The sequence below is a fragment of the Vanellus vanellus genome, assembly GCF_965231255.1.
Source record: "Vanellus vanellus genome assembly, contig: HAP1_SCAFFOLD_34, whole genome shotgun sequence".
Taxonomy (NCBI): domain Eukaryota; kingdom Metazoa; phylum Chordata; class Aves; order Charadriiformes; family Charadriidae; genus Vanellus; species Vanellus vanellus.
In genome coordinates, this window is record NW_028128340.1 from 1,378,769 (window position 1) to 1,402,213 (window position 23,445).

Below are 23,445 nucleotides of genomic sequence, written 5' to 3' on the forward strand. Positions count from 1 at the left end.
GCCATAACTGGTTCTGCTAACGAACTCCCTGCAACATTGCCTAATTGCTCTCCGAAGGAGGAGAGATTTTAATGCGTGACGAAAAAATTGTGCAGTTTTCCGTGAGGCTGCAAGTGGTCTAATCGTTTCCGTGTCTCTGTTTCTTCCCAGGCGCAGACACTTGGACGCCTCTCGAGGAGCAGTTATTTAAAGAGGCCTTTTCTGTACACCAGAAGGATTTCCACCTGATACAGAAGAAGGTAAAGCCGTTAGACCGAGGCGGGTCTTGGGTTGTTAGCGTGGAGGGGAGTTTTAACCCAGAAAAGTCGTCTTTTGAATGGTGTGTTGGAATCCTGTTCTTGGGATGCTGCTTCACGCTAAAAAGACACCAGTACAAGACATAATTTGCCCTAATGTGTAATTACCACAGAATACTTAATCTCTCTGGTGCAAAATACCAGAAATACTAAAAGAAGAAGACTGACACGTTCCCCTGACCACCGTCATATAACGTACAGTTCTGCCCTCCCATGGCTTCTTTACAGCCCTTTCAGAAGAAGGAGGCTCATTTTCTGCCTGATCTCTCCCATACGTTGTGCTGTGAGAACCAGAGACAAGGGGGGACAGACAAACAGCGCTTGATAGATTTGTTGTGTCTGTGCCCTAAATGTTTTACTGCAGTCTTTCCCTCATCAATTGCTTCTGTTTTTCTCCCAATAGATTCAGACGAAGACCGTGTCCCAGTGTGTCGAATACTACTACACCTGGAAAAAACGTGTCAGATTTGCCAGCAGTCAAGCTGAATGGACAGAAGAAAAGCTGAAGGGAAACAAGGAGGAGGTGGAAGAGGCTGAAGAGAAGGTAGAAAAACTGCCGGGGGTTGGTGCGAGATGTCGCTCCTCGATGAAGCTATCATCCCGGGCTCTGGGAAATAATCCCCTTCACATTAAACTTGCTGCTGCTGATTTTCAGGGATGTTCCGTAACATCCCAGTGCTCCATAAAAGGAATTGCTTGTCACACAGCTCTGCACAGGGGTTGCCGAAACATTCCTTCCCAGGAAACGGGAATTGTGTTCACAGAATTTTTTTTTTTCGTTGGTAGAAATTGGGTAACCACGTCACTTCAGTGCTCAGTACTTCTACACTTTAAACCCGTTGTACAGACTTCTGTGGAGGAAAGTGCTGTTCCACTGAGGACAGTAGGAATTTTATAGTTTTTCTTTCAAGGTCTGTCTTTGCACCCCTTCCTTCCCATTGAATTTCAGCATTTTTTCATCTGTTTCGTGTTCAGAGGAGTTCAGCAGGGCAGGCTGGCACTGACAGAACGCATTACACCAAGCACAAAAAGAAACCCCTCGCTGCTGTGGCCATTGGGGATGTTTCCAGCTAGTTGTTCACTTTAGCTGTCCCCCTTGCTGAGGAGAAGGAGAAATAACTAAAGGCTGTCTGCTTTACAGGCTGCTTGCAGCCCGAAGAAGAGGCGCCGGCTCGGGCCGAAGGAAAACACCAAGAAAAAGCAGAGGAGTTGTGAAAAGACGCCCCGCAGAACGGGCAGTCCCTCCCGCTGTCCACGTGAGTCTCCGTGCTGGGGTGGAGGCGCCGGCGATGTGGCTGTTTCCCTGCAGAGAGTGTGGAAGGTTAGCTGGTCGTTTTTCTTCTCGAAACCTGCTGCTTTGGGCTCAAACCGATGGAAACTTTTAAAGGCACCCAGGGGGAGCTGAGCTAAGGGCAGCTGGAGGGTTCCCCCTGCCCCGCAGCCTTCTGGCGGTATTGTTTGACTTTAAACCCAAAGCTCTGTGTTTTCTGACGTGGGGAGACCCTCCCGCCGAGTCGCGAGGTTGGGACCAGACCCCCTTTCCTTTCTCACCTCCTCTGGGAGAGGAGTCTCGGTGTGGCTGTATCCAGCCTCAGCTTCCGACTGGGAAGGAGAGTCCGGAGCCCCGTCTCTGCCCCAGAGTGGCTTTGTTCCAGCTCAAGCTGGGTATCTCCGAAGAGAGTGCCCTGTCGCTTGTCTTCCAGTGCCTTAGAAGGTCTATTCCCTGAGGTGTTCAGGCACCTCTGTGTTCTGCATGCACCGACTTTTTGTCCCAGCAATATTTTTAATAGCCGCTTTTCCTCTGCGCTGATTGGAGCGACAATGCAGTGGGGATTGTTTCTACTCGTGCAGTTTCACCCTCCTCCCATCTAATCCGCACTTGGGTCTCCTCTGTCTCCTGCTGACTTCAGCTGGAATGCTTTCTCACTCTCTTTGAAGGCCCTTTCCTCGAATTACAGGCTTGCTCCGCTTCATCTGGTTGTGGAAGAATCCCAGCGTTTCTCTATTTTCACTAAGAAGAGGTTCCACTAAAGTTCCTTTTTGCGGTTTGCGGTCCGAGGGCTTCCACGCTGCAGTCACTCGTGCCAAGCAACATCACTCATTCCCAGCAAAGCTGCTCAAGTTTCGATCCACCTTAAATTTAAGCAATCGCACCGTTAATTCTCCTATTTTAATCCCCAACAATCTCTCTTGTTTAACCAGCAAGGTCCCACCAGCCAGGGGTACCGGCAGAAACTGTGTAGGACCACGCAGCAAAACACAGCAGAAACTCACAAAATAAAACTAATGAAACGTGGTCTAAGAAACTAAAAAAAGAAATTAAAAATTCCCATTTGTTTTCTCCCTTCCAGGGTGTTTGGGAAGGTCAATGGGAGGAATCCTCACATGAAATGCCATCACCCGCGGGATGATTGGAAGGCCCCAGCAGTTTTTTTAAAGGGAGGCGAAGCCGAGAGAAGCCCAGATGGTGACCTCCTCCAGCTGGTAACTGGGCAACTGTCATCTCAGACCACCAACAAGGTCAATTTACTCTGTTTAGAAAACCCCAACGACCTCTAGCATGGGGGCAGCACCTGAGCTCTGCAGAGGATCCACCACCACGAGGTCGCCCCCACTCCAGAAAGACCCAGAAGAAGCAAACAGCAGAGAAATAGTTATCGTATTTAATAGCGTTTCCCCCTTAGGTGATAGTCCCGTGTAGGTTTTAGGTCTTCGTTAGCCATCTTTTAGGTCTTAGTTTTAGGCTTTAGTGTTCTTCTGATAGGAGTAAGGTTTGTTTTTCTTCTGATAGGAGTAAGGTTTGGTTTTCAGGAATCATGAAATTTTCAGAGTTGGAAGGGACCTCTAGAGATCATCTAGTCCAGCTCCCCAGATAAAGCAGGATTACCTAGAACACATGACACAGGACTGCATCCAGGTGGGTCTTGAAGATCTCCAGAGAAGGGGAATCCACAACCTCCCTGGGCAGCCTGATCCAGTGCTCGATCACCCTAACCTTAAAGAAGGTTTTTTCTTGTATTTGAATGGAACTTCCAACTTGTGCCTATTGCCGTGTCACTGGGAACCACTGAAAAGAGTCTGGCTCCATCCTCCTTCAACCCACCCTTTAGATACTTAGAAGCAATAAGAAGGTCTCCCCTCAGCCTTCTCTTCTCCAGGCCAAAGAGTCCCAGCTCTCTCAGCCTTTCCTCATAAGGGAGATGCTCCAATCCCTTAATCATCTAAGCTGCCCTATGCTGGACTCTCTCCAGTAGTTCCTCATCTCTCTTGAAGCGGGGAGCCCAGAACTGGACACATTATTCCAGTTGTGGCCTCACCAGTGCAGAGCAGAGGGGGAGAATGACCTCCCTCCACCTACTGGCCCCAGTCAGATTCAACACTTGGCTCCAAATAGGCTGGAAAACTGTCCTTACCCCAATGCACCTCAGAAATCAATCTGCATGAACAGGGAACTGTCACTCTCTTTGCAAACTCATCACCAGGGGAGCTGGAAAAATATTTATAAAATCTATAGCTACTTAGAGTCCAGACGATAAAAAGCACAGCACAGGTCTCATGAGAGAAACTGCAATGGGAAGAGGTCTTGGTTTGATTAGGTTGCTGGATAACAGCTTCAAGTTAAGGGATTTCTTGAGCTACCGCAACCATTTGCTGATTGTCCTCCTCTTCCTTCCCCCTTGCTCTTCTCCTCACAAATCAATGGCAAAGGACACAAAGGGACAGACTTCCTTCATTGTATCCAAATGCCCCAGTGCCTTACATGAACACATTTTAAGGAAAAGAGCAACAGAAGTGACTGACAACATGGAAGAAGAATGGGCAATAATCCATTAAAAAAAAACCCAGACAATTAAACGACACCAGAAAATGCAATTGAAATGCCTCCTCTCTTCTTTGGCACTTGGGAAACTTCATCTGGACTCTTCTGTCCCCCTCCTGGTTTCCACAGCCCAAGAAAAGACTTGCTGTGGGCCCAGCCCAAAGCCTTTGGGATGGTGAGGAGCACACAAGAGGCAGGCAGAGGGAGCTGCCTCTGGTCTGCATCAAGAAGAGGAGGCTCATGGTGGACCCAACTGGTGACTACAGCTGAACAGAAGAAATCCCAGCTAGATAAAAAGGAAAAGATTGTCACCATGAGGCTCCTCAAACACAGCACAAGGGCCCAGAGGGGTTGTGAAGCCTGTCCTTGAGGGTACCCAAACATGACTGAACTAAGTCCCAAGCAACGGGATCCAGCTGGGGCTGCTCTGAGCAGAAACTTGGACTGAAGACCTCCAAGCGTCTCTACCAACCTCTATGCTTCTGTGGTTCTTCAAAGGTGAGCTGTCCTGCCTTCCCCAGATGGGCAGCGACAGCCACAAACTTGTGGAAGGCGGCCTGTCGCACTACCACCCAGGCCCTTACTTCAGATGAAGAGCCACTATCAAGCACGGGGGGCTTTGCCACTTGCAGGGCACTGGGTCGGTGGGAGGGCACTGAGGACCCCCAGCCCTCCTGGAACACTGTTGCCACCATGTTGTTGAGACCCCAGCCACGGGATGAGGAGAGAGCTGGAGTCCAGGGCTCATGAGGGGAGCTGGAAGGTGGTCCCTATGCCCAAGGGGTGGCCTTTCTCTCGGGCAAGCAACATGGCGGGCAGGAACGAGCCCCAGGAAAGAGGCTTTCAGCCCCCTCAACCCTACTCCTCTTCCCACATTTGGGCATGTTTCAGGCCACAGCCCCCCCCCCGCCCAAACATACCATAGTTGGCCACACGCATCAGCCACAGTCCCAATCAACATCACAATGGCTTCCTGATGTCATCAGCCACCTCACACTGCCTGTTCTTGGGGACCTATAAAAGCAGGGGTCCCTGCAGCTGGCCCACAGTTTGCCGAGCTTCCAGGCCCTCAGATGCCAAGCATGCTTGGAAGGAAGAGGAGCTGGAGCAGCGAGGCGCATGGCTGCCCACCTTTGTGTGGAACGCCGCAGAGCCACTCCCCGCAACCGCAGAGGAGGCAGGCTCATCCCAGGAGGAGGAAGCTCAATGAGCAGAGGCGGCACACCACTCCTGATGGCACAAGCGCGGATGACCTCGATATTATAATCAGAGGCATGGAGCGCCTGACCATAAGCTCACCAGGAGATGACACAAGCGCGGCTGACCTCGATATTATAATCAGAGGCATGGAGCGCCTGACCATAAGCTCACCAGAAGACGGCGTGGAGCCCAAGCGCATCTGCCTGCCACGGAACAGCCAGAGCAGTGAGGCAGATGGCCGTCCACTTTGGCCACAGAGCCACTCCCTGCAACCAGGGAGGAGGAAGGCACCTGCCAGGAGGAGAAAGCGCAAGCAGCGGAGGAGGAATGTCACTCCTCATGGCACAGGTGCGAGTGACCTCGCTTCCACGATCAACGGCACACAGCGCATGGCTGTAAGCCCACGAGAGAACGGCGTGGAGCACAAGCGCATCTGCCTGCCAGGGAGCAGCCGGCGCAGGGAGGCAGATAGCTGCTCAGCTTGCCATGGGATGCCACAGAGCCGCTTCCGGCAACCATGGAGGAGGAAAGCGTCTCCCAGGAGGAGGAAGCGCAATCGGAGGAGGAGGAGGAGGAGCAACATCATCACCCCCCATGGCATAATTGTGACCGCCCTGGCTTCTGCAATCAAAAGCATGCAATCAACAGCATGCAATGAACTGCAAATTTTATGTCTTTAACATATTAAATTGGGTTGGTGAATGTAAAAGTTCTGGGACTGCTCTTGCTGTTTGTGCCGTAACTAATTTAAGCAATTAAAACTCGTTCCGCTGGGTTGGTGGTGCTGTTATGGTTGGAGAGACCCGTAACAATTTATTGTCATTTAGGCAATCATTCTATCACCCTATGAGCCCTCCCCACCCGGGAAAGGGAATCGGGTAAAACAAGGCAACCCGGGAGCTGAAGTATAAACACATTTAGTAGAGTTAGATTAGGTAATTAACATTAACAGCACATTCTCCTTTTGCTCCTCATCACTTGTACGTAAAAAGAACTGAAAATCAAAGAAGCGGCATTGTGTTCACACCTCCTCCCTAAGCCCGCTCCTCTCTGCGGGTGCTGCCAAAGTGATGCCCAAAGGTGGGAGTTTGGGGAAAATACCTTGCACAGTATTGAAATACAGGTCCGAAAGCCCCGTATGTGGATTTAAACCGCTGCTACCCCACGGAAGGGCTCCACGTGCAGTTTCCTGCTGCAAGTCTTGCTGCTGTTCCGCACCGCTTCCAAAAAGTTCTGATGCAAGAAGAGAATGTGGCGCAGGTTCTCTGGCGCCAGGACAGCGCGCCGATGCTCCAGGGTGCTTTCCCCGGCAGCGAAGGCCTGGTCTGGCAGGAGGGCGGTGGCGGGGATGGCGAGGTACTCCCGGCTCAGCCGCCCCGTTGCCGGGAAGCGATGCTCATTGCTATGCCACCAGTGAAGCGGCTGGTGCTGTGCTTGCAGAGGGGCTCCAGGACGTGGTTTTCCAGTTGCTGGTGGATCTCGGGGTTCTCTCCATGGTGTCCTTCCCCAAAAGGATGTCGTGGCTGCTCTGAGACGGGGCGCTGGTGCATGGGTCCTTGCGAGCAGGCAGCTGGGTGCCGGCATCTGCGCCCTCGGCTTTGGAATCCAAGTTTGTCACCCCAAACTGGGTGGCAGATGGGGACTGTCAGTTGCAAACCCGCAACAGCGTGGTTCTCACTGGCTGGTGCAGCTCGCTTCTCAGGCTGGGGCTGAGAAACCGCATCTCCTGGAAGCGCTGCCCAAATCAGAGGCCTCTTTGGGTCGGGGGTCCCTTTTTTGGTTTCCTGGTTTGTGCTGGACGGGCCCTTGAGGACACTGCGTGTCCACTGCGGTGTCCTGGTGCTGTAGTAAAATCCCCAACATGGGTTCAATTACAGCATGTCTGCCTTTACCAAAGACAGCAAACTCTCCTTTGGAGCAGGGAATTTGAACCCTCGCTTTGAATTGGACCTTTGATACCATCTTCACGAATGGAACCGGAATATTAAGATTTAATTTGAAAAAGGAAAGGGGATTTGGATTAGGGAAATGGAAGGTTCTGGGGAATGATTCTAAAAATTGGTGTTGGCATATTAACGAGACCCAGCAACCTGTATTGGTTAAGCAAACAGGACCATGTGATCGATTCCCTCGGGGAATGCAGTTCCCTTCAGTGTGGAAGACTGCAGAACATGGAGAATGGCATTACGTGCAATCTACTCCTTGGTGTATGAACTGGACAGGGAATCAGTCAAAAGAGAAGATAGGAAAAATTAATTTGCCTCCTGCTTGGATGGCAGAAATCTACGAGAGGCAATAGAAGTCGGATGGTTGAACGAGATCTTGCTTGGCTTTGAGTTTGCCCGGACCGGATGGCTGCAAAGCCTATTGTGAAACCCAATCATTTTTGTGATCGTAGTGATTTTTGTTTGTGTTTTGTTTAGATGTCTTAAGAGTATCGTTATCATGCAATTATCTCAACCTTATGTATTAGTGATACGGGATAGGAAATGAGGCTCACTGAAGTACAGAAAGACTTGGCTAAGTCTCAAAGGGAGGGAATTGTTGTAGTAAAATCGACATAAACCAGGAAAATTAAATGTAAAATGTAATTGAAGCAATAAAGGACACCTGCTGCTGCTCAAGTCCTCTATACTGCCCCAACGCAATTTATTTACCTTATCTCAAAATAGAGAAATAGTTAGTAGACACGATTTCTCTATGAGTCAGTTAAGGAACTACCCAGCAGACAGTGTAGCACTGTTGATAAGCAGGGCATTCCTGTCAAGAGAGCGACGAACTGTAGACCTGGTCAGCAAACCCAGAAACCCACTTGAAACTGCCGAGATCAGAGGAAAAGCAGGTAAAAGGGAGTTCCGGCCGGGGGAGATGGTGGCCACCCACTCATTGACCACCTCCCCAAACGATACCACCTATTAAAAACATAAGAGTGGAAAAAGAAGACAGAGTCTGTGCACTCATTTATGTGGGAAGCAAAGAAATCTCGACCAATCATTACAGGGAATAACAGTGAATATGTATGAATTGTTTGAATATGTAATAATCGATGTGTAAAGGTGAAGCGTTTTGGAACTAAGGTGTGAGCGCTCCCGTTTTGGGACAAGCACCCATTTCTGTGCATTAATGGCATAAACAGAGAAATACCTGTGCTCTGTGTGTTACTGGCTTGCCCAGCAGGTAAAGAGCCCAGATTTGGGAGGACAGTGGGGTGTCCGTAAGGGTCTCCCCTCAGCCTTCTCTTCTCCAGGCTAAAGAGTCCCAGCTCTCTCAGCCTTTCCTCTTAAGGGAGATGCTCCAATCCCTTAATCATCTTAGTTGCCCTTCGCTGGACTTGCTCCAGCAGTTCCCTGTCCCTCTTGAACTGGGGAGCCCAAAACTGGACACAGTATTCCAGTTGTGGCCTCACCAGTGCAGAGTAGAGGAGGAGAATGACCTCCCTCCACCTACTGGCCACACTCTTCCCTATGCAGCCCAGGATTCCATTGGCCTTTTTGGCGACAAGGGCACATTGCTGGGTCATGGATAATTTACTGTCTACCAGGACCCCCAGATCCTTCTCCTCTGAGCTACTTCCCAGCAGGTCCGCCCCTAACCTGTACTGGTGCCTAGCATTCTTCCTCCCCAGGTGCAGGACCTTGCACTTGCTTTTCTTGAACCTCATTAGGTTCTTCTCTGCCCAGCTCTCCAGCCTGTCCAGGTCACGCTGGATGGCAGCACGGCCCTCTGGGGTGTCAGCCACTCCACCCAGTTTGGTATCATCAGCAAACTTGCTGAGGATACACTCTGTCCCTTCATCCAGGTCATTAATGAATATATTAAAAAAAATTGGACCGAGTATTGACCCCTGGGGGATACCACTGGTTACAGGCCTCCAACTAGACTCTGTGCCGCTGATCACAACCCTCTGAGTTCTGTCCCGCAGTCAACTCTCAATCCACCTCGCTGTCACCTCATCTAGCCCATACTTCCTCAGCTTCCTAATGAGGATGTCATGGGAGACAGTGTCAAAAGCCTTGCTAAAGTCAAGGTAGATGACATTTGCGACTCTCCCCTCATCCAGCCAACCAGTTATAACATCATAGAAAGCTATCAGATTGGTCAAGCATGATTTACCCTTGGTAAATCCATGTTGACCACTTCCAATAACTTCCTGTTCCTCAACGTGTTTGGAGATGACATCCAGAATGAGTCGCTCCAATACCTTCCCAGGGACAGAGGTGAGACTAACTGGTCTGTAGTTCCCTGGGTCCTCCTTCTTGCCTTTTTTGAAGATCGGAGTGATGTCAGCCTTCCTCCAGTCCTCAGGCACCTCTCCTGTTCTCCATGACCGTTCAAAGACGATGGAGAGTGGTCCAGCAATAACATCCGCCAGCTCTCTCAGTACTCGCGGATGCATGCCATCAGGGCCCATGGACTTATGAATGTCCAGCTTGGCCAAGTGGTCTCTGACCCGGTCCTCCTCAACTGAGGGAATATCTTCCTCTCTCCAGACCTTCTCCTTTGCCTTCAGAGTATGGGATTCGTGAGGGACAGCTTTAGCAGTGAAGACCGAAGAAAAGAAGGCATTGAGTAACTCTGCCTTCTCTGTGTCTTCCACCACTAGGGCACCTGTCTCATTCGCCAGTGGGCCTACATTTTCCCTAGTCTTCCTTTTTCTATTGATATACTGAAAGAATCTCTTCTTATTGTCTTTAACTGCAGTGGCCAAGCTGAGTTCTGAAGTTCACTTGTGCTGTTGTCTGAAGTTTACTTGTGCTGTTTTCTTCTCCTGGCAATGCCAGCAGCAGAGCTGTCAGAGAAGGGTGAGTGCCAGGCTGGTGGTGCGGAGGGGCGTGTGAGTGTGATGTGCGCGGTGGCCCCGGAGGGCACTGAGAAGGGTCGGTTGGTCTGGCTGTGCGGGAGGATGCTCTGCCCGCGGCGACCGCCCGAGCAAGCGCGGTCTTGGGGAAGCGTCTGGTTGAGCATTTGTTGGCGTGCTGGAGAAGAGCTGGGCAGATGTCCCAAAGGGCAGCGTTTGGTGGGACCCCCTTCAGCCCAAAGCTTTGTGGGACCTTATTGAAGCCACCCTGGTGAGGCCTCTGCTCCTTCCACCCAAGTACTTTACGTTTCACACCGTGGAGTGGTCATTTCTGACTGCACTCTCAGCAGGACCTGGGGCCGGTTGGTGTAGCTTCAACTGTGGAGCTCGAGAGACCTGGCAAGGATGGAGGAGAAGGAATGAGGCTCCTGGTGAAGGGAGGGAAGTGAGGAGGTGCGGTGTCCACGCTGGCCTTGAGGACTGGCTGGGCAGGAGAGAACATGTTGGTGTAGGAGCCATGGAGCAGCCCGTGGCCAGAAGCAGAGGGTGGACACGGGGAGCATGGGCTCAATGTGAGAGGGAGCACAACCTCGGCACAGCAGGTTTAACTAGAGGGCTGGGAGCGAGAGCGGCGTCCAGCATGGGCAGGGGAGCTGGGTCTGCTCCTCTTCCACCTGAGCAATGGTGGTTTGCAGGTAGCATCTGGTTGCACTTGCTGGAACGCAGAGCAGGAGAGAGTTGTGTCTACTGCCAGGGGAAGTTTCTGATGGATTTGAGACATGGAAGAGTTGACGAGGCTTTGGGTTGGGTTGACTTGGGTTGGGGTGCTGGCACGCACCCCTTGCTGCTTTCCCCCCTGTCCCGACTTCTTCTGATGCAGCCCAGGATATGGGTGGCTTTCTGGGCTGTGATCACGTGTTGCCGGCTCATGTTGAGCTTCTCATCAATCAGCACCCCCAGGTCCTTCTCCCCAGGGCTGTACTCCATCCATTCGCCGCCCAGCCTGGATTTGTGCTTGGGATTGCCCTGACCCACGTGCAAGACCTTGCACTGGGCCTCATTGAACTTCATGAGGTTGGCATGCGCCCACCTCTCCAGCCTGTCATTAGTAGAAGGCCAGGCCTGCAGCACCCCGGTTATCACCCCGGCTCGGGTGGGAGGGGATGCTCCTGCATGGGGGGGTTGTCCTGCGTTGGGGGGGTACATCCCACAGAGGGAAGGTCTTGCCGAAGTGGGGGCCGCGCTCATGCTCCCTCTCCCCCATCCCTCCCCAGATCGCCCCGTCAGAAGGTCCCGAGGGCAGTGAGCGGATGGTCATCATCATGGGGCTGCCCGAGGCTCAGTTCAAGGTGCGCTGGGTGGGGGCTGTGGGTGGGGGGGACACTAAGTGACAAGATGAGAGCGTCCCTGTGGTCACCACGGTGCTGCCAGCCTGGCTTGGCCTCCCTCAGCGCTGGGGGAGCTCTCTGCTGGGTACAGTGGTTTTCATGCTGCTGGACGTGGGGACATCGTCCCCTTTGGGGATGGAGAGGCACAGCGGGCGCTGCTTGATGGTTTTCCTTCCGTCCATCTGCTCCCCAGGCCCAGGGGTGAATATTTGGGAAGCTGAAAGAGGCAAACTTCTTTAACGCGAAAGAAGAAGTGAAGCTTGAAGCCCACATCAAGGTGCCTTCCTTCGCCGCCGGCCGTGTGATAGGCAAAGGTGGCAAAATGGTAGGTGGTGGTGCCCCGGGGACGCAGAGTTGGGCATCAGCCATCACCCCTGCCCACCCCAGGGGGACAAATCCCGGGTGCACAGTGGTTTCAGCGACGTCTTGACCCTCAGCCCCCATGTCCTGGTGGTGGTTCTCGTTGGTCCCAAGGAAGGGGGAGACACACAGGGTGCCTGGTGTCGTGGTGACACCGGCAGTGGAGGTTTTTGGCTCTTCCACAACAAAACCCTCTTGTGGTTCCCTCCAGGTGAACGAACTGCAAAACTTAACCAGTGCAGAAGTCATTGTGCCACGAGACCAAACCCCAGACGAGAACGAGGAGGTCATCGTTAAAATCATTGGGCATTTCTTTGCCAGTCAGGTACGGTTTGGCCGTGGCTTTACCCGATCTTCCCCGTCCACTTCCATCCACTGAGGAAAGGCGTGGCGTGGCTGAGCCCAGCACCACCCGAGCGACCTGCTGCTCTTCTTTTGGGTGGTCCCTGTGCTCCCAAGATGCACTGAAGGTGTTTCGGTAGCTCCCCCCGGCTGTGTGAGCGCTGAAATTGAAGATTGGCATGATTGAGCTAAAAAGGGGTGTTTTGGATGTTGTGCAGAGCAGCACCCAGGGTGTGAATGGACGCCTTGGCGCGGGCAAAGCCACCCGCATCCCACCTGGGTGCATTTTCCATAACCTTGTCTCTTGTCCACTTTGGTGGGATGGCGACCCCCCCAAAAATTCAGGCTCTCTTGAGGAGTGAAGTACAAGTTAAAAAAAAACAAACCAAACAACCTGAAATTAATTACAGCTTGTCCAGAGTGACAAGTTGGGAGCAGCGAGATGCTCGGTGGGGGCTTGGGAGTGGTTGGTGGGGGGAGAAGCGGTGCCCTGACCCCCACCTCTTGCTTTTCCCCTCTCCTCCCCAAGACTGCACAGCGCAAGGTGAGGGAAATGCTCCAGCAGGTGAAGCAGCAGGAGCAGAAACACACTCCGGGAGCCCCGGCCTCGCAGCACAGCAAGGGAGGCTCCCGCCGTGCCGCCCAGCACCACCCGATGAATGTAACCCCGCCGCCGGACATCCCCCCCCCCTCCCCCACCCCCAGCAGGTCAGGGGAGCAAACCAAAGACTCCCCCAAACACACAGCCCCCCATTCCCCGCGGCGCTGCGAGGATGCACAGCCGAGGGGTACGGGGAGGGCTCTCTCCATCCCACAGCCTCCCCCTTCCTCCTCCCTCGCCTCCCGACGCTGTCCCTTTAGTTGGACTAACGTGGGCAGGTTTGGGTACCTCAGCACCTCACGCTTGTGTCTCCCTTTTAGAGATTTTGTGTGCCTTGGAAACCTGAGAGTTGGAGCTTTTTTTTTAATTAATTTTCTAATAAAAAAAGAACCGAGTTGGACAAAACGATGGGGATAGGCAGCACTGTGGTCATTCTCTCCGGGGCGTTGTGGAGGAAGGCTGCCAGTCTTCCTCCCAGTGTACTTTTCCCCGTTGGCTCCAGACTGCTGCTGGGGCTGAGCTCTGAGCCGCCAGAGCGGTTCTCAGCAGACGGTCACTCGGCGCAGACAATGAGGCCCTGAATAGCCCTTCCTGTGCTCTTGATGGCTCCGGATGGCTCTGCTCCTCTGCTGCTTCTAAGGTGGGGCTGCCCCAGTGCCCTCACTCAGGAGCCTTTTGTCTGTGCAGGTCTCACTTGTGACAGGGGGTGGGGGTGTTGCCAAACTAACTGCTGTGTTGCGATGTGTGAGTGGAAAAAGAAAAAAAACCCCACATATTAAAAAACAAAGGTAGAAAGGAAAAAACAAACAAACAAACAAACAAACCAAGAAAGGAAAGTGGGAACATCCCCCGGGCAGGAGGAGGGACAGGAGCCGGGGGAGGATGGGGGGGCCGTGGGGGGAGGTGGCGGTGCCAGCGCCGGCCCCGGGGGCTGCGACACCACGTTTTTGTCCTCTACTGCAAAGTGTTCTGTGAAAAACAACCAACCAAATCCCACCCAACGACAACATCAGAAAACAAAGAGAAATCTCTCCAGCTCACACGAGCCTGAGCTCGCTCTCCGCTGCTCTCTTTCCAGTGTCTCGGGGAGGTGTTGGCATCAGGAAGCCTGTGCTAAAGCGGGGTGGGGGCCTCGCTGCAGTTGGTTAGCAGAGCCAAAGTGCTTATTAATGGTTATTAACAGCACAGTAATTAGGCCCGTGTAATGGGGAAGCTCAGATGCCCCCTAACCAACCCCCGGTGCTTCTCTAGCCAGGCGAGCGCTGGGCGTCCCCACCGCAGGAGAGGAGCACACCTCCGGGGTGGGTGGAAGGGCATCACCCAACGGGGAGAGGACCAGGATGGGGCTTGGGTGTCCCTTGGGGTGGCCGGGTGGCAGGGTAGGGCTGCTGGGGGCTGCCACGATGAGGGACACCCCCACGCCTTTCTCCATGGCTCCCAGAGCTCTGCTCCCTCCCTCCCTCCCTCCCACCCATCCAGTGCCACCAGAGATGTGGTGTCCCCCCTCCCGGTGTGGGCAGGGGCTGTGCCACCCCATCTAACACCTCAACGCACCAAAGTGCCTCACTGGGGGAGGGACTCTGTGCCTGGTAGCCCCGTGTGCCCCAGCACTGTAAGGATGGGGCTGAGCCCCCACCACGGCCACCCTGTGCAAACCAAAGACCCCCCAAACACACCCCACTCCCCCCATTCCCCGCGGCACTGTGAGGATGCACAGCCGAGGGGTACGGGGAGGGCTCTCTCCATCCCACAGCCTCCCCCTTCCTCCTCCCTCGCCTCCCGACACTATCCCTTTAGTTGGACTAACAGAGGCAGAGAGATAGAGAAAGAGAGGTTTTATTATTCTTTTTTTTTTTTTTTTAATTTTTTATTTCCTAAAAGCCACCCGGTTTTCATCCCAGGCATATCCAGAGGAGCTCGCCCAGCGTAGAGGGGGGGAGGTTGGGCTGCGGCGCACAGCGCAGCAGCTCATCAGCTTTTAGAATTAATGTAACAATAAGGAAACTAACGGCGATTTTTAAGTTTTGTAAGGATTTTATTTTATTTATTTATTTATTTCATTTCAGAGGGGGCGGGGGCGGGAGGGGGACGTTTGTTTTTTAGCACAAGCCGGCTTTTCTAGAGGTTAAAGGAAAGGCTGTGCTCGGCTGTAAACGCTTTGCGGAAAGATCCCGGTTGCAAGGAGAGAAGGGGGGAAAGAGGGGCAGGGGGGGAAAAACAGATTTCCAAGAGGTTGTCAGCCCAGGGCTGGGGGGAAAAAAAACCCAACACTAGCAAAAATATTAATTTTTTTTTTAGTTTCAAAAGTAACACACACACAACCCCCAACCCCAGATGAAACACACACATCCACACACAAAAACTACCTCAGGTTTTCATACCTCAGCACATTGCGCTTCTGTTCCTTTTAGAGATTTTGTGTGCCTTACAAAACTGATAGCTGGAGCATTATTTTTGTTTATTTTCTTAATAAAAAAAAAAAAAAAAGAGTTGGAAAACACGCTCTCTACTGAGTGTGAGGCGGGAGAAGGAAAGCAATCCCACGGGTGCCAGAGCTCTTCCATAGTCTCCTTCTGCTGGCTGAGAGCCAGGGGCTGTTCCTTTGGAGAAAGCTTGAGAGACGTTTCAAGAGAGAAAAAGAAAAAAAACAAAAGAAAAAAATGGGGGGAGAAAAAAAAAGAGGGGAAAGAAGAACAAAGAGAAAAAGAGATAAAAGGGGGGGAAGAAAAAAGGGGGAAAAAGAAAAAAAGGGAAAAGGAAGAAGGGGGGGGAAGAGAAAAAAAAAAAGGAAAAGGAAACAAAAACCCCAAATATAAAAAAAAAAGAAAGGTAGAAAGGAAAAAACAAACAACCAAACCAAGCAAGGAAAGGGGTGAAAGCCCTCGGGCAAGACGAGGGACGAGAGCCGGGGGTGAGGTGGCGGTGCCAGCGCCGGCCCCGGGGGCTGTGACACCACACTGCAAAGTGTTCTGTGAAAAACAAACAACCAAATCCCACCCAACAACAACAACATCAAAAACCAAAGAGAAATCTCTCCAGCTCACATGAGCCTGAGCTCGCTCTCCGTTGCTCTCTTTCCAGTGTCTTCGGGGGGTCACGGCCAAGCTGAGATTGGGGGGTGGTGGTGGTGGGAGTTTGCCCCATGGCTGTGATGAGGAGAAAAGGGGTGGGTGGGAGTGGGGGGTGTGGTGTGGGTTTTTTTTGGGGTGGTGGTGGTTTTTTTGAGGTGGTGGTGTTTTTTTTGCCAGGTGTCGCTTTACCCAGTGGCTCGGGGAGTGTGACAAAACGGGAAAAAGGGCTTCACTGAGAGGTTCAAATTAACAATTTATTTGGACTTCACTCACAGGTCCAATACATCACTATTGCAAGTTCTGTGTGTGCGATGGCGATTACACTATCGCAGTTTAAGAGAAATCAGCGGGATCCACTATTGCGAGCTACAAATGCCCCCGACAAGTAGCAACACAAACCACAAGGGCGCTAGATATTAATGCCTTAGAAGAGTGCACCAGTCAAACTCAATCGCATGCCCTATACCGTACGGATGTTTCTTAGTCACTTACCCTCTCTCTCTCAGGTGAGGTCGCTCCATCCCGGGGAAGTTACCCTGTACAGCGTCCTGGATGGGGGGGACGGATCTCCGAGGGGCCAGCTGTATCCTTGGAGGATTCCCCATTTGTCTCCCCAGACCCTGCGGTTTATATTTCCTGACTCGGTGAGGGTGCAGGATTATGCCCGAGTGGATTACACTGTCTGGGATATTTCCCTCTGGTGGTGCCATAGCGAAGTCTCTGTTGCCAATTTGTGATGTCCGGCGCTCAACGTCACGGGAAGAGTGGTGGGATGGGACTCGGGGCATTTTGTTTGTTAAGGGCAATTTGGTTTTGGTTGTTCTGTGCCATCTTGAGATAAGCCCGGGCTGAGCTGTTTTGCAGCTCCCCCCAAGTTCTCTCTGCACAGCCAAGGCACGGCGGGGATGGAGCTGAGTGGGATGGCAGCTCCCTGCCCCTCACCTCTGGTGCTCTGAAACCGGCTTGGCTGGCTGCTCCCACACAGTGTGTTACTGGCTTGCCCAGCAGGTAAAGAACCCAGATTTGGGACACCACTGGGGTGTCCGTAAGGGGTCCTGGGTGGCCCTTATGGGGTCTTGGGGGGGACTCCTGCAGGCCAGAGGGCGTCTGGGGCAGCCCTTCAAGGATCTGGGGGTCCCCTCTGGTGCCTCTGGGGAGGCTTTTGTGGCTGGAGAGGGCCAAGCTGGTTTCAAGAGGTGCTTCCTCCCTTTCTCCAGCCCACCCAGCTCCCCCGACACCACCACCCCCCCAGGTTGGTGGGTGCCAGAAGTGCCAGCCTGTCCCACTGGGTCAGGCACTGAGGGGGGCACAGCCCCAGCCGCGGGATGGGAGGATGAACCACAGCACCAGGGATAGAGACCAACATTTTATTTCTTTAACATTTCCCATGGGGGGCACCCCAGGGTTGCGCGGCTGTACCGCAGCTGGTGCCAGGAGGGACTCCAACGTCCCCCCCACAGCTCACCTGCCCCCGCGCGTGATGCTTTTGATGGGGCTCAGCGCGGTCTTTTCTGTGCTACGGACCAAGCGGCTCCAGGTAGGCGACTGCTGCACCGCACTGTGCCACAGCAGAGCGGTGAGTGGCCCCAGCACCGAGCACCATGCAAACAGCCCACACCCCACGGCAGCCCTGAGCCGGGGCTGTGCCGAGGGCTGCCAGCTGCTCACTCCGTCCCCTCCCTCAGCAGCTTCTCGGCTAGCGGATGAAGGATGGGAGCTCAAGTCGACACAGGAGAAGCAGGGAGTGTGGGGGAGACCCCCAGATCCTGCCCCAGACCCTCAGCCCGTGCCCTGCCCTGCCTGCGCTGGGCAGCCCTGCCCGCCTGCTGAGGAGGGGGTGCTGCCCGTGGGCCCCGACGGAGGAGATGGGGTGCAGCGGGCTCTCTTCTCTCTCCTCCTCTGCAGGACAACCGAGGAGGCAGCGAGGAGGGAGCACCGGGCCCCGCAGGACCCACTGGGCTCCCTGCCAACCATATACCATCGAAGCAGTGATGCCTCTCTCTACCCCCTGCCCCCCACAAGCCCCCACGTCCTCCTGCCCTGCTCTGCCGCCTATAGGTCCTATCAGTGGGGACAGCTCCTTCTGGTCCAGGCACCCCCCGGGCTCCTGGGCCCCCCGAGGGCCACCGCAAGAGCCCCTGCAGCCTGTGCTCGCTGGCCAACTCGGAGGACTGCAGCAGCCTGTTGAGGAGCAGCTTCTCTTCTCAGAGCTCCCTCTACGACATCCTGGAGGCCTGGCCCAGTGCAGCAACAGAGCCAGTGGTGCTCACACACTCAGGACAACCCCGCTCTCCCATGGCTGCTAGTGGAGCAGTGGGGAAACCGGGGCCGGTCCTGGGCCAGGAGCCTCCACAGGAGCTGCCAGCAGGGACGGAGAAAGAGTGGGTTTCCAGGCAGGGGACGGGACTGAGTGTGGAAGCATACACTGTGGAGCTCTGAGCTGCTGCGTGGTGCCAGGTCTATCCAACGTCAGGCAGTATGTTCCCAGGAGACGTCACCGCTGACAACTCTTCCGAGGAAGTGGGCCCGTTTCTGTAGTCGTAGCCTGCCTGGAGAAACAGCCCCACGGAGCTAAGAGTCTGCTGAGCAGCAAGGGAGCAGAGTCGCTGACTCTCAACCAAGGACTGAAACACAGCAACCCACTCTATTGCCTTCCCCCTTCGCCCGCTGCCTCCCACAGTTTGGAAGAAACCAACCAGGGAGCTCCAAAGGAGGGGACCCCTCCCCCACTCCCCCAAATCTGCCCAACACCTCCAAAGCTCCCTCAGGATACGGGACTCCTCCCACACACCTCCACTCCCCACACCGACAACCCTCCCCCTCCCCCAACGCTCCAAAAAGCAGCAGTCCTTAGGGCAGACTCCTTAAGCTGACTCCACAGCTACGGCTCCCCGTCGGCTCTGGGGGAGACAAGGGGGCCCCGGGGCTCTCCGTGGGCTTTAAGGGGGTCCCAGGGCTGCCCACGGGCTCCCAGCAATGCCCGTGCCCACCACCCACCCCCGCTTCAGGGGGCCCAGAGCTGACACCCCCCGACCCATCTCGGGGGTACCTGGGGGGGCTCGGCCGTGGGCTGGAGGCGGGCGAAGGGGGCACGGCCGGGCTGACCTGCCGGGGGGGGCTGAGAGCGGAGCCAAGCGCCTGGCCAGGCCGGCCCCGGGCACCCTGCGCTGCGGCCGGGGCTGCCGCCACCTGCGGGGAGCGAGCGGGGGGTGAGGGGGCGGCAGCGGGGGACGGGGGAGCCTGAATCGGCCCTGTTCTCCCCGGGGACCCCCCACTCGGCTCTGCCCCCCCCAAAAAGGCCCAGGCCGCCCCCCGAGCCCCCCAGCCCGGTCCCGACACCCCACAATCCCCCGAACTGGCCCTGGACACCTCCGCACCACCGCTCCTGCCGCCGCCGCCGCCGCCGCCCCGCCCGCCCGCCCGCCCGCCCACCCACTCTCCCGCTCCCGCTCCCGCTCCCGCTCTCCTCGGCCCCGGTCCCCCCCGTCTCCCCCGGTACCGACCGTCGCAGCTCCCGACCACCGACGCACACCGGAAACGTTCTCCTTCGCGTCCGCCCAACCGCGCACGCGCCGAAGGGCAAACCCGGGCCACGCCCCCCAGCGTCGCCGCGGCGAAAGCGGGCGAGAGGGGCGGGGCCGCGCCGAGGAGAACGAGGGGGCCGGGCCCCACCGCAGCCCCGCACCGGGCACTGCGAGTTCGAAACCATCCCTGCCCTCCCCAAAATCAGCCGGGACCGCCCGAAACCAGCCCAGCCTTCTCCAAAATGAGACGGACGTCCGCCTGCAGAGCTCCGCCAGCCCCCCCGACGGACATCGCGGGGATGGGGGGAAAGAAAACAACCAGAAAGGTACTGAAAATAACGTGGAGACGGTGCTTAGAGATCCTTCCGAGAGGCAAAACACGGCCTTTGTTCTCATTTTTGAACACGGGGTTTCGCAGTGCTTCGCGGGCAGTGGTTATCCAGGGGCATCAGCTATCCCGGGAAGCGAACGTTCCCATCCCGTGTGGCAAAAGTCCACTCGCATGAATAACTTAGACAGAACCCGCCCACAAAAGGACAAGAGGCACCTTTGGTCACCCTTTGCTTGAAGCTTCGCTAAAACTGTATCCTCAGATTGGCCCTGTCCTGCAGTTTCTTTCCCAGAGTTTTGCCCCAAACCCACGCTTCTAGCCCCGCTCCCCAAGCCCTCCCTCGGGGCCCACCACCTTTCCCCAGCTCAGCCTGTCCTTAAAGCTTTTCTTTCCACACACAGCCCTTTCCACTCACCTCCCTCCGGGGCCTCCTCTCTCACAGGCACCTCACAGCCCTGCAAACCTCCCTCTCCTGAAAAGCCATTCCCCCCTCGCTCCCCCCTCACACAATTTGGTGGTGGAATCCGTGTGGTGAAAAGATCTTTGGGGTAAAGAGGTGAATAGGTGGTTTGGTTTTTTTTCACCTCGAGAATGTTTCTTGTTGCCTTGTACCTGTAAAAAGATGTTCAAATCGTTAAGGTGTTCAAATCGTTTCATAAAATTACCCCCTAGACAGGAATATGTTTTGTGGTTGGTTTGAGGTTTTTTTATGAGTCCTTTCAGCCTGCTCTCCAGGTGGAAATGGGCAATGCAAAGGCATTACAATGATAGATTTGCTAAATATGTTGCCAAGGTCTATATTAGTGGCTTTCCCTGAAGCGGGGAAAAGACGTCCTGTTTAATTCTTGTTTGCATTTCAAATTCTCTGTGAAATGGATTAAGCAGAGAGGGCTTCTTTTTGTGGGTCTGCCCTTGGGAGGAGAACGCCTTTAGGAAAAGGCTTTTCTGGAGGGGACAGAGAACTTAATTGCTGATGTCTCTAAAAGCGCGCCCTGTTTGGGTGCTTTGAATTTTCCAGTGTGGGAAAAGCCGCAGAAGTGTGTATTTCTGTCCAGCTGCAGAGAAATGGGTAATACTGAGCCCTACAATAGCTTGGTTGTTTTTTTTCCCCTGTGTGATGACTGGTGTGGAGGGAGTTTGTACCAAAGAGTCAACTTCTGATTGTGGGCGGCCCCTGTTTTAGGAACTGTTGCGCAGATTGCTTATCGATGCAACTGCTGCCGCGACTCCCGCACTCCCTGCTGCTGTCAAGCTTTTATTACTTGTTCTGAAAAGCTCTCGAAATACGTGCTGAGCTGCGCGGCTCCCCCGAGCCAGGTGTCCACGGCCACTGCCTCCTCGGCTCCTGTTGGCCATGGCTGACTATTTTCAGCAGGATTCGAGTATGTCTGTGTGCTCCTCCTTCCTTTTTAGCCATCTGTTATTTGAGTTTGGGACTCGGAGGCCTTACTGTCTTCCTGCGCTCTGTTTTTTATCACTGTTAACAGTTCTGGATTCACCAATAACAGTACTCAGCGCTTACATCTGGAACTCCCTGAAAACAATGAACTCATTAGTCCAGGGCCAAAGGTTTAGAAATAAATGGAACAAGGTCAAGCCTTGGGATCTTTAGTAACGTGATTCGGAGCCTCTCACCTGGCTTCTTGGTGGAGCTGGCACAGAGGTCGGTGATAATCCAAAACTGCAGAGCGAGCTGGGTGCCCGTGGAAGGGGAACTGCACTCTCAAGTGGAAATACTTGGGGTCTCGTTGCCTGTGGGAGTGTCGTGGTTTGGCCTCAGCCAGCAACAGAGAACCTCTCAGCCGCTCGCACGACTCCCACAGCCGTGGGAAAAATCAGCAGAAAAGGGCAAAACTCGTGGGTTGAAATATTATAATTTAGCAGAACAGACAAAGGGAAAAAGAAAGAAAAGAAAGAAAGAAAAACAATAACACCGGTAAAGGAATACAAGAACGCGATTACAGTACCGCCGCGAAGCGCACCGACCGGACCCGCACCGCCGTGACCCGCCCCCGAGTGGCGACTGACTCCCCCGCCCCGGCTAGCTCCTTTTATAGCGGGGCATGGGTCACGTGGTATGGAATACGTGCCTCCCCTGCCGGCTCCTTGGAAATTAACCCCATCCTTGCCGGAACCAGGACATTATCCACCCCTTATTCCATACCATCTATGTCATGCCCAGATCTTTCAGTTCCCATAGTCTATGAGCCATCCCTTAAAAATGTCCATTAAGCTCACGTAGTCCATGACGGTAGGCTCCAGCAGTGAGAACAGTCTCTCAGGGCACATAAGATGATGTGTAGTGCTGAACTGGTGGGTGCTGTATTTGAAGCTCGTAACTGGGGAATGCAATACAGTCCATGCCCACGGTCCACAGGTTGAAGATGTCGATCTCAAGGAAAATTGCTAGGCGCCAGATACTGAGATCAGTTTTTATTACATCATAAAATTATTCACTGGCTATTCTCACCCAAAATCAAATCCCCATAAGGTACACATCGGACCTCCCCATCCTCTCGCATCACCCACCAAGTGCACCCAGGTCCTTGTGCAAAAGCAATCCCACGGATGGGTTTGCCTTTGCCTGAGGCAGGGCTAACCCAGACTGTCTTTCCTAACATATTCTTCATATGCACTACAGGGACTTTATCCCCTTCTACTGTACGTGGAAGTTTTGATTGGGCAGGGCCAGCTCGATTGGCAGATCCCCTAGTGTTAACTAACCAGGTGGCTTTTGCTAAATGAGTATCCCAATGTTTGAAGGTCCCACCCCCCATGGCTCTCAGGGTAGTCTTTAGCAGTCCATTATATCGTTCTATCTTACCCGAGGCTGGTGCGTGATAAGGAATGTGATATACCCACTCAATGCCATGCTCTTTGGCCCAGGTGTCTATGAGGCTGTTTCGGAAGTGAGTCCCGTTGTCCGACTCAATTCTTTCTGGGGTGCCATGTCGCCATAGGATTTGCTTTTCAAGGCCCAGGATAGTGTTACGGGCGGTGGCATGGGGCACAGGGTATGTTTCCAGCCATCCAGTGGTTGCTTCCACCATTGTGAGCACGTGGCGCTTGCCTTGGCGAGTTTGTGGGAGTGTGATATAATCAATCTGCCAGGCCTCCCCATATTTATATTTTAGCCATCGTCCTCCGTACCAAAGAGGTTTTAACCGCTTGGCTTGCTTAATGGCAGCACACGTTTCACATTCGTGGATAACCTGTGCAATAGTGTCCATGGTCAAGTCCACCCCTCGGTCACGAGCCCATCTGTATGTTGCATCTCTTCCTTGATGGCCTGAGGCATCGTGGGCCCACCGAGCTATGAATAGTTCACCCTTACGTTGCCAGTCCAGATCCACCTCAGCCACTTCAATTTTAGCAGCCTGATCTACCTGCTGGTTGTTTTGATGTTCCTCAGTGGCCCGATTCTTGGGGATGTGGGCATCTACATGACGTACTTTCACAACCAGATTCTCAATCCGGGCAGCTATATCTTGCCACAGTTCAGCAGCCCAGATGGGCTTACCTCTGCGCTGCCAGTTGTTCTGCTTCCACTGCTGTAACCACCCCCACAGAGCATTTGCCACCATCCATGAATCAGTATAGAGGTAAAGTACCGGCCATTTCTCTCGCTCAGCAATGTCCAAAGCCAGCTGGATGGCTTTTACCTCTGCAAACTGACTCGACTCACCTTGTCCTTCGGTGGCTTCTGCAACTCGT